This window comes from Salvia splendens, chromosome 21, assembly GCF_004379255.2.
Source record: "Salvia splendens isolate huo1 chromosome 21, SspV2, whole genome shotgun sequence".
Lineage (NCBI taxonomy): Eukaryota > Viridiplantae > Streptophyta > Magnoliopsida > Lamiales > Lamiaceae > Salvia > Salvia splendens.
The window spans coordinates 4,711,350-4,723,514 of record NC_056052.1 but is presented as its reverse complement, the minus strand read 5'-3'; positions in this window follow the sequence as shown (position 1 = coordinate 4,723,514).

Here is a 12,165-nt window from a genome sequence, read left to right as displayed (position 1 = left end):
GTCAGGCAATTACAACCAGGAGATCTTAATGCACTTGATGTTATTGTCTCTTCTTCTTATTATGAGAAACCGAAAACTATCAAATTTCGAAGGTTAGTCCTCCAACTGCACATCAAATCATGTCTTTGTCTTAACATATATTTCAAGATAGCTGTGAGATTTCAAATTCCAAGATAGACCGAATTTAAATTTTGATGTTATATAAGATCAAGTTAAGTGTTTGAGATTGCTATAACTTCCGAATATTAATGTAGTATCAATTACCAGGCATGAACGCACCAGGCGACAGAAATGGTGAGACACTACGTTTTGTATCAAAATCAGTCATTGTATTATTGGGTTGTTACATGAATTTAAGAACTGTAACTTAGTTTGGATTCTGTTGGGTATTACTATAAGCTGTGTAAATGATATTGGAATCAAAACTGTATTGGTTTAGAACAAGGAAAACATATGAATTAATGTTTCTTGTTCATTTTTAACATCTAATTCATTGCTGCAGGGAAGTTGAGGATATAGAAGAAGACTATGATTTTGAAGGTAGAGTACATGTGAATGTTGTGGAGCAATTAAGAGAATAGTAGCTTTGTACCAATGATCGTCTTTTAAATGCTTACTGCAAAATTGGAACTAATATTGTTGAGCATATAGGAAACGGTGATGATGAGGATACAAATGAGGAAGAGGATGATGGTGAATATACGTCTGATCTTGAGGATACAGAGGGTGAGGATTTTGATGAAGAAATTTCCAATCGAGGAGAGGATGATGGAGGTATTAGTATATATGTGAATGACGAGGAGCAATAGCTTTGTATAATGATCCATCTTTTAAATTTTTATTGAATTTTTTACTAATGTTGAGGATGTAGGCGATGGTGTTGATGAAGATACAAATGACGAGCCTGAGGAAGAGAATGATGGTGAATATACGTTTGATCATGAGGATACAAAGGACGAGGATTTTGATGAAGAAATTGCTAATCGAGGAGAGGATGATGAAGGTATTAGTATATATGTGAATCATGAGGAGAAATTATGATAGTGGCTTTGCATAATGATCATCTTTTAAATTTGGCACTTATCCATGAGGAATAATTTTGAAAGAAGAATGTGCATCGAGTTAATGAAACAGCTACAACAAGTCAAATCTAAGCAAGAAACCAGCTTCCACACCCCATAAAAACGAAAAAACAAAACAAAATTGCAGCAGCATAATTGAAAAGCAAAAAAATTAATAGTAACAACTTTTCAGCATTTCATCAAGTTTCACTGAACAAAGACACCAGAATTATTCGCACAGAAAATTAGTCATCAAACAATAAAATCAACATTATTCCCAAACTTCTCATGAAACAGTAAATTGACGCCCCATTATTCCAAAATTTTCAATAGAAATAATTAGTTAGCGGCAATAAACTAATCAAATCACCATGAAAATAAAGAGGAGATAAATTTATAGCTTCGCACCTTTTTCACTACCCTTAGCTACGGTATGGTGTTTCCCGGAAAATTGTGAAGAGAAAGAGAAATTCAATCTAGACTACCCTTAGCTACGCCTAGACTACTAGATTAAAGTAACAGAGAAGAGAAATTCAATCTTGTAGCACCCCGGAAAATTGTGACTTTTTATTTTTTATTTGATGTCTTTTTTTATTAATATGGATGTTGAATAAGAATTTCTTTTGTGGAAATTGAGTCTCTATGTATTTGAGTTAATTATGTAAAATTAGTTGTTGTGGGTTATGTGAGTTAATGTGATTAAGCTTCCAATGTGTGAATTAAATTAAGTGGGATCATGCATATCCTCCTAGCCATATTATTTGAAATTTTCGGCCCTCCTATCCATTGGAAATAATACTTTCTTTCTTGGATTTAATTAATTGCTTTGGGATATTTATCTAAATTAAATCCAAACCAAATTATCCCTATGCTATTCTACATAATTTTCGCCCATATGCCTTTCAATTACTTGTGGGATTAATTTATTTGTTACCTATTTTGTGGGAGTCTTTTCCTACAAGAAATTACCAATTTAAATCCTATTCCTATTTAATTGAGGATTTAAATATATTTTATTTAAAATACTCCCCTAGTACACGTCCCTTTTCCCTATTTTCACTCCACAATTTGTTTTATTTTTTATTTTTGTTTATTTAAGTGGAGAATTAATCCTAGAATATAAAAAGGGAGAAACCCAAACCCTAGCCCCATTATTTCAACGCCTTTTTCTCTCCCTCTCATCTCTCCCACACGTTTTTTCCTCTCTTCCTCTCCTTCTCCACCAATTCTTCACCAATCCTTTGTTCTTGCATCAATTTGGAGTTGGAAATTCAAGATTCATCGAAGAATCGCATCAATTATCTTTTCTACCGATTGTTTTTGAACAAGAAAGGTATATTTGAATTCTCTTTCTCATCTTTTCCATTGAATCCTCGTTCTTGATTCCCTCTTGCATATAGTGAGTGTAGGAATCATAGATCGCATAATTAATCGGTGGGAATTTATGTTTTGTTTGAGGAGATTTGTGAATATGCGATTTTGAATGAATATGTGTGAAGTTTGAATGATTCATTGGTGAATGATGTGTGATTATATGAGAACATGATTATGAGAACCTTTTTAAGTATGATTGTGTGTTATAAGCATGAAAAATTGTATTTGGATGATTGAGGAAGAAACCCTAATTTTGAATTTGTGAGCCTGAAATCTGTGACGTTCGAACAGCGGTTTCTGATGTGTAATTGACCTATCAAATGATCGAATTTTGATATGAAAATTTTACCGAGTAAACTTCAAGGTGTTTTCTATGTGGTGTGTAAATTTCAGCCTCTTTTGACGAAAGATGAATTTTTAATAAATTTTTGAAGTCGACTGCGCAATTCTGCCAGAAACTTGTATTCTTGCCTAGAAAGTTTCGTTTTCTATTTGACCGACCAAATGACCTCATTTTGATGTGAATTTTGAACTGGATGAAATTCGAAGTGTCTTCTGTGTTTTGTGAAAATTTCAGCCTCATTGGGCATCGGATGAATGTTTGGTGAATTTTTCAAATGAACTGCGCAGCGCTGCCAGAATTTTTATGTTCCTACCAGAGAGTTGCATTAATGTTTTGACTGACCAATCGACATGATTTGAGTGAGAAATTTTAACTGGATGAACTTGAATGTGTCTACTGTGTTGTGACCAAATTTTAGCTTTATATGAGGTCGGATGGATTTTTGGTGATTTTTACAAACAAACCGCGCAGTTCTGCCAAATTTGTTGTTATGTGGAAATATCACTTGTTGCCAAGTTTTAATGAATTATATGATGCATGTATGATTTGGGAAGGCATCCTGTGACGTGATTATGTGTGACACGTTGAGAAATATTATTGCATGTTGTTCCTTAGGTTGATGAATGTTGGGATGGTTAAATTAAGGGAATGATAAAAGGAACGATAGGACATGCATGGTAATGTGAATGTTGTGATGATTGGCAAGAGTTATTGTGTGTACGTGAGCACAATGAATGAGGGTTGCCTTAAGTGGATATTGAATTGATTAAACCAACGAGGTGAGCTTTCTTTTACTAAACTCTTTTATGTTTCAAAAATATGATTGTGGAGCTATAAGGGTGGTTTAAAGTGTTATGTCATGCCATGATTGTTTTAATGTTGAGATTGTTGCCTGACGCCTAGTTCGTTTGAGCTTGCTCCGTTAGGCTATAGGGCTATGTTGAGATTGTGTTTGATGCCTAGTTCGTTTGAGCTTGCTCCGTTAGGCTATAGAGCTATGTTGAGATTGTGCTTGATGCCTAGTTTGTGAGTTCGCTCCATTAGGCTATATGGCTATGATAAACGAATTCGGGTCTGAGTAGGGCCGCAAACCCTATCAGGCTGTGTACACAGGCGGGATCGGGAGCCGTCCTTGCAAGTCGGCCGGTCTCGTGGGCGAATAGTGTGACCACACTTTCGTCGCACTATGGTAAGAGGATGTGAATGATTGATTGATTGATGAGAAAGTGGGGAGATTGTTTTGTCTAGCCAGACTATGAAAATGTTTTTGTGTTCTCGATGATATTTCTTAACTACATGTAAAACTCGAGTTCACTGGTATGGATGACATAACTGTTATAAAATGTTTTCGGCATGAGCCCATTGAGTACAACAAGTACTCAGCCCTGCATTTCTTTTTAAAATTTTGCAGGTTGAGCGGGATGTTGCGATGGATGTTGAGTGAGCTTTAGGAATTCCCGGATGCGTCGTGTCTTCATACATGGGCGTCATCCTATGACTTTCCTTTGATACTTGTTTTTCCGCTGCCGTATTTCGAATCGTTCTTGTTAAAGTCTTTCGTTTTTCCCCACACGACGTTATGACATTATTTACCTTGAGACATTAATCCGTTGTTTAACTATTCGATAGACCAAAATATTTCTTTTTGAAGTTAATTGGGTTTCATATTCAATCTCGTCCTTTATTGTTGTCTTTCATTGCGTCCCCATTTTCTTCCCCGCTCCTTAGTCCCTCCCCTCGTCACATTTTTCTCGTCTTCATTATCCTTAGTAAGGGCGGTTGTGATAAATCTTCACGAATGCATAAAATAAATATCAAAGGTACTTTTCCGAATCTCTCATCCTTATGCTCTTTTTTTTAAGGATCAACAATGGTTACCCAGTGCTCTCTCTCATCTCAATCTCAATTCTCTATATATATGCATGCACCACATCAAACTTTTCAAATCTACTTTCTACACTTTAGAATTCGGTTCAAAGATCTTTTACTGCCACCCTTCATAGATTCCTTTCTTTTGATATTTTCAGAAAATAGTTTCAATTATTTATTTTGTGTTATGACTTATGAATTGTTTTGATATTTTTGATAATTTCTATTTTCCACTTTATCTCTATTCACGTGAATTACATCTACATTTATATTATTTGATAGTATATTATAAACATTAGAACAATATATTATTTGATTTAATATTAAAAGGCAAAAAAATAAGCCTAGATTCGTGGGTCTCTCGACCGCGTCGACTCATCGACCCACGACCCGAATTTTCACCTAATCGACCCGGTGCGCCCCGCGACCCTAACATCACTGATAGATACTAACTAAAAACACAATATGAATCCAAGAGAAATATATAAGTAGGAATAAAACAGGCAATTTCATAGATTCATCTTCCATTCATAGCTAATTAAATAACTACTACTGTTTCTACCAAGTGTTCCCAAATAAGGAGTTGGGTTACATTTCGCACCCAAAATCAGATCTTCAATAAAATAGAGTAACAAATATAGCTTTGAAAACGTGATTAGCCAATCATCAATGTAACTACCAAGTGCTAGATCAACAAATTTATGCATAATCAATCAGTAACATAGGCGAAACAATCACTCATTTTATTCATCTCGGGTGTTTCTACATCTCCTTTTTGTATAGATTACACACCTAACTCCAGAAACTGAAATGACAAATCAATAACAAAGCTAATAAATAAACAAATGAAGAAAAATCGGACTAAACCTGAGAAAAATACGGCTTCACAGCAATTTGTTTCCTGCGACGCAGGCATCGCGGAACCCTCGCAACCCGCGGACTGAAACACGGAATTCTCTCTCCAGATAAATCCGAGGAATGCAGCGGCGGAATCGCCGATTGCGAGCTCAAATCGAGTTGAGACAGAGCACGAAGAGCTCGCGCTCCGTTTTCTCTGGATCTAGCGGAGATTTTGGAGTATCTCAATGAAGCAAGGGCAGCTGGCTTCAGATACGTGTAAAATGATGGGGTCAGCGTGTTGGACGTTGTGGCGCAGCTTCCAGTCCTCGTTTTCATGGCGTTGGTTTAGAGAGAGGAACGTCAAGCTCGAAACCCTAGAGAGAGAGAGCAGTGAAATGAAGGATTGGGTTGGGAAGAGCGGGAGAGAGAGGCATGGGGTTTAAATACTAGGCGGGAAAATGGTGGTTGCGACTTGCTGACGTCAGCTTTTTGACTCGGCTGATTTTTTGGGGCTGGGCCTTCGTAAGCCCAATGCCTTGACTAGATGGGTTGCTCGGATCGTTTTTCATGTGGCCCATACAAAATTATTCACGCTATAGAGTATAGAAAATGCAATTAATCGGAAATTAAGGATTTGAATTGATAAAACTTGAGATTATGCACATTCAATAACCAATCAAACCTATAAAACTAGGAGTTTATTAGTGGTTTCGAACAACACACGATGAGCTTTGCTGGGAATATCATCCTAACTGGCTCAACTCAGGCAAGAATTTCTGTATATTGTGATAATGCTTGCGATGTGGCCTCAATTGCACTCTCATTCCCAACTTAGTTTTTAATTTTTTATTATTATTATTATTATTGTTGTATATGAAGGCAAGTATCTCCCAAAAGTTATGCACTCTCTGCCCATTGCATGTCATCGGGTATTTCTAGTGGAACAAATTTTAGATTAGGCGAAAATTTTTGTATTAAAGGAAAAGTTACATTTAGTGTATATAATTGAGTCATAGAAGTGATTGATGGTGATGCGTGATGCTTTTATAGAGTTTGATGACTTATTTGGTACTACTACTATTTTGCTTTTTATAACTCTTATTTTTGGACTATTGGTCCACTCTTGTTAGTCATTTTAGTTAATAACAATTGAAGTTTTAAACTTTTGTATTCAAGTGTCTCTTTTTGAAGAGGACTAAAACAAGGGTGCGGACATTTGTCAGTAACTCATATACCTATGTTATTTTTGAGAAAATTTATACGGACACACGGTACATCCATTTAATTATGATTCACCTTTTTTTATAATAATATATAGTATTCTGATTAGAGATAGAAGGTCAATCGGGTTAGCCCATGCCAACTCAATTTGCTTGCACACAGACACAAGGCCACCCTTTTGTCTATATGTTAAGTGAGAACTTCGTGATACTTATAAAATTAGATTCTGAATCACAATTAAATTTTAATGGTTGTGGAGAGTGTTGTTTATTATAATTAATATTTTATATACATCTTTATTATTTAATGTTGTCGCATCACGCAAGGGTTATTTCACAACAAATTAATGCATAGCAAGGTTAATTTATCAAATTATTTAATACATACGGTAAACTTTTTAAAATTACTGACTTGATAATTCGTGTATCAACATAATCACATTAAAATTTCAACACAAATTTGTGTTGACATTTTAATGTGATAGTGTTGACAATTTTAATATAAATGTCAACACAGTGTATTAAAATATCAACTAATTTTATGTTGACATTTCAGTATCATTGTGTTGACATTTTTAATACAATGCATTGATGAGTTAGCAGAGTTAGCAACTTAAGAAATGTAGCAACGGATCACACCTCCATAACCCACTACTTGTACAATTATTTATTGTTCTCCTAATTCATCAACGCATTGTATCAACATAATCACATTAACATGTCAACACAAATTTGTATTGACATTTTAATGTGATAGTGTTGACATTTTTAATATAAATGTCAACACAGTGTATTAAAATATCAATTAATTTTATGTTGACATTTCAGTATCATTGTGTTGACATTTTAATACAATGCATTGATGAGTTAACAGAGTTAGCAACTTAAGAAATGTAGCAACGGATCACACCTCCATAACCCACTACTTGTACAATTATTTATTGTTCTCCTAAAATAAATTATTACTGTATCATATCAATTTTCAATTATACTCACTTACAATAAAAAAACTCAGTAAATCTAGCTGAAAGGTGGAGTATATTTTTTCCAAAGACCGATATAATTTGATACGTAATAGGACAATGTACATTGTACAAAGTTTTAATACACAGTAATTTAGCTGCATGTGCTACTGATCAGTATCATAATTTACGTACCTACATCCATCAATCAAGTACACTTTTTAGGTAACTTTTATTTGCATTGAAATCCTGTGGAATTATGGACTAACCATTTGAGCCTGAGATTATTTTGGCTGGGTCGTTTTAACCGATAGCCCATTCTCGATGTAATGAGTTCATCTTGACTTGACCCATTACTTAATGAAGAGTTACCCCGAAGGCTGCCACGTGTCACCCTCACTCGGATCTTGGCGCTGAGCCGTTGGATTTGAGATGCGTTTCTCTTGAGTCTATTTGTGACTCTTTGACTCTTCACTCTCTTATTCTAATTTCAACTCTCTCTCTCTCTCTTCGAGCTCTTGCTCCAGCTTCTCTCTAGAAATCTCTCTCTCACACCGAAACTCTAGCCGATTTTCTTCTCCGATGACTCCTTTCTCTGTTTTGTAGTGAGGATCGAGTGGTATCTCTCAACCTCTGAGTTGATCTGGAGATTGTGTGAGTTCGAACGGTTGAGTTCGTCTTCTTGTTGTTTCTGGGAAGTTATCCGGTGGTTTTTCTTAGATCCGTGAGTTCTGAGGGTTCTTGAGACCGTGTGGTTGTGATTCTGAGTGATTGGCTGTGTTGGGTGGCTTTGTGTGGTAGTAATCGGGTAACCTTAGCTCGGGGTTAGGTTCTGTCCATGGTGCTCCCTTGAGGCTTGTTGGATAAGACGGAGGAGGTCTTTGGCCCTTGTGAAGTCGTGGTTGCGACCTGAGCCATCCTCTGTACTTGGTGTTCCAAGTTTCATTGTTTACAGTGTATTCTTGCTTAGATCCATTTAGGATCTGTTCCGTTAGTACTAACAAGTTTGGTGAGTGTGCAGGTGAATTGCGGTGAGAAGTCCGGTGCTATTGCAAGTGGTTATAATCTGTAATAAATTAGGGTTCTCTGTAAATTCTTGTATTCTCTGTTTGGTTCTTGTTTGTAATATTTGGTGTTGTAACTTGGCTCGTACTTCTGAGACTAGCCATCTCAGACATTGCCTTATAAAAAGAAGTCCCGGTAATTAGTGAACCTAAGTGATCTGATCCCTACAGTGGTATCAGAGCCATGGGGGGATCACTTGGGCACGTCGGGTCCCTAAAACTAAGGAGTCGGGCTCGTCAGAGTAAAGCGTGGCCTCCGGTATAGGCCCAGAGGTAAGACGGTTACTCCTTAGCGAAGGGTATCCGCTCTGGTAAATTGGCTAACACCTTAAAACTTTTTTACAGCTTTCTAGTCTAGGATTGGGCAGTTGTTTCTGGTAGTTACCACTGGTCGTGGTCTAGGAATATGTGCTCTTGTCTTGTGATATGTTTTCTTGATGCAATTCTGCTTAACTCGCTTCCGTTGACTGCTCTGTGATTGCTTTCTCCTTTGTCTTGTTTCAAAGTGTGTATTCCAGAGCCTATTTCTGTGTCTTGAGTGAATTACCTATCCACCCTGTACTGGTAACCGCCTTGAGTGACCCCCTGCGCCCCCATACACTGGGTGATTGCGAACTAGGAAATCCTCTTGCCGGGCTACACGTGACAGATAGGGAGGAACTCAGTTGTGACCATTTTTGTGTGGTGTCTGGAATCACTTTGAACTATTTTTTTTTGGGAGCTTGCTTTCCTGTGTGTGTGAGATCTGTGTTGTGCTTACCGTGCATCTGTGTTCTCTCATGAGAAATCCCTACATATCTGTTTTAAGTGGACTCTCAAAGTGTTGTGTGTTCAAGTCCACCTTCAGTGACAGTAGGGTTTTGTGCTGTGTTTTCTGTATTGCTGGAACTGTTATATGTGTAAATTTTTTCTTAAAGATGACACAACCAGTAGGTATTGTACCATTTAATGGAAAAAATAATTTTGTTATCTGGAAACAGAAAATAAAATGTATCTTAATTCAACAAAAAGTTTTCAAGACAGTTGAGGGAACTCTTCCTGGTACTAAACCTGCTGATAAAGTTGATGAGATGAATGAATTGGCCAGATCAACTATTACTTTAAATCTTTCTGATTCTGTGATTAGAAAAGTTGGATCTATTGAATCTGCTTCTGAGCTTTGGCAAAAACTTGATACTCTGTATATTGAAACTTCAATGTCCTCCAGAATGTGTTTGCTTGAAAAACTTTTCAAATTTAAACTGGATCTTTCCAAGGACATTGATGACAACATTGATATTTTCTAGAAACTTGTTCAGGATATCAAAAGATCTGGTGATAAAACTATTGATGAATATACTAGTATTGCTTTGATGAATGCTATCCCTGACTCTTATAATGATGTTAACGCTGCTATAAAGTATGGTAGGGATAGTGCTCCTCTGGACCTGATCATCAGTTCTTTAAAATCTAAGGAAATTGAAATTAAGGAACACAATGCCTTTAAATCTGCTCAGTCTAAAGCCCTTAATGTTAGGGGCAGGTCTCAAACCAGAGGGGGAAATGACAACAATAAATCCAATGGTCAGGGACAGAAGAAAGGAAAGGGAAGATCTAGGTCTAACAGTAGGAATCCTAATGCTAATAGAAAGTGTTTCAACTGTGGAGAGGTAGGTCATTACAAGAAAGAGTGTCCTAACCCTAAGAAGCAGAAACATGGTAATAATAGTCTGGATCCTATTGCTAACCTAGCTAAGAATAATGACCCTGAAGGAGTTTGCTTCATGACTCATGATATTCTGTCTGTAAATTCTTCCATGGGTTGCTCTTTTACTGAAAATGAGTGGCTGATTGATTCTAGATGCACTTATCACATATCTCCTTTCAAATCTGTGTTTTCTGATTTTAAACCTGTGGAAAACACTTTTGTTTCTATGGCAAATGACAAGAAGTGTCAAATTCTTGGCATTGATACTGTGTGTTTAAAATTCAGTAATGGCTATGTGCTAAACTTGAACAATGTGAGATATGTGCCTGATCTGTGTTACAATTTGCTTTTCTGTACCTGCTTAGAGCTTGATGGGCTAGAGGGTAAGTGGGGGCAGGGAGTCATGAAGATCTGTAAGGGTGCTATGTGCTTATTTAAAGCTGTAAAAAGGTGCAATCTCTATGTGTGTTCTGCTCAACCTTTGGCCTGTGTGAATAATGTCTCAAGCCTGGCTAGGGTTAATAAAGCCATGTTGTGGCATAATAGACTTGGTCATATGAGTGAAAAAGGTCTAAATATTTTGAAGAAAAATGAGTTGCTTTCTGAAAATGATTTTCAAAATAACCTTCCATTTTGTGACACTTGTGTCTTGGGCAAACAACATAGGGTGTCTTTCCCTACACCTGTTACTGAAAATATCAGTCACAGTGTGATAGAATACCTGCATATGGATGTGTGGGGTCCAGCCTCTGTTTCAACTCATTCAGGGTCAGTCTATTTTCTGTCCATAATTGATGATTTTTCTAGAAAAGTTTAGTGTTTTTTAATGAAAAATAAGTCTAGGTCAGTCAAAAGTTTTTTGCATGGAAAAATTTCATTGAAAATCAAACTGGAAAGTCTATTAAAGTGATTAGGACAGACAATGGTCTTGAGTTTTGTAATTTCCAAATGAACTCCATGTGTTCTCAGTTTTGTATTAAGAGACACAAGACTACCCCCTATACCCCTCAGCAAAATGGAGTTGCTGAAAGAATGAACAGAACCCTCCTAGAGAAAGTTAGATGTCTCTTGTCAAAGAGTGGCCTGTCCAAAAAATTCTGGGGTGAAGCCCTACTGACCTCAGCCTACCTTGTAAATAGGTCTCCCTCAGTTCCCCTAAAGGGAAAGTGTCCTGAGTCTGTTTTCACTGGTAAGAAAATTTCTTTGTCTCATCTAAGGGTGTTTGGCTGTAGTGCCTTTGTTCACCAAAACTGACAAGTTAGAACCCAGATCCAAGAAAAGTGTATTTCTTGGATACCCTGAGGGTGTCAAGGGTTATAGGATTTGGAATAGAAGTGAGCCTGGTTTCAGGGTCATTATAAGCAGAGATGACATCTTCAATGAAGATGAATTTCCCTGTCTTAGACCTGCCCCTGATCCCACTTCTCTAAGTGTGGACAATGAGACTCCTAGTGAGGTGGAGTCCACTGATAATCTCACTGAGGTGGAGGTATCTGAGGATACTCCAAGTGAGGTGGAGCAATTTTGGATTCCAAATCCTATCACCCCTGACCCTAACCCTGAACCTGAACCTGAACCTGAACCTGAGCCTGAACCTGTTTTACTTGATGATCAAGTTGTTAACCCTGGTCCAGACTTGAGTGATTACCTCCTGGCTAGAGATAGAGTCAGGAGGCACATTGTTGAACCTAATAGGTATTCTGGTTTAGTCAACTTGATAACTTTAGCTTTTAATGTGCATGAAT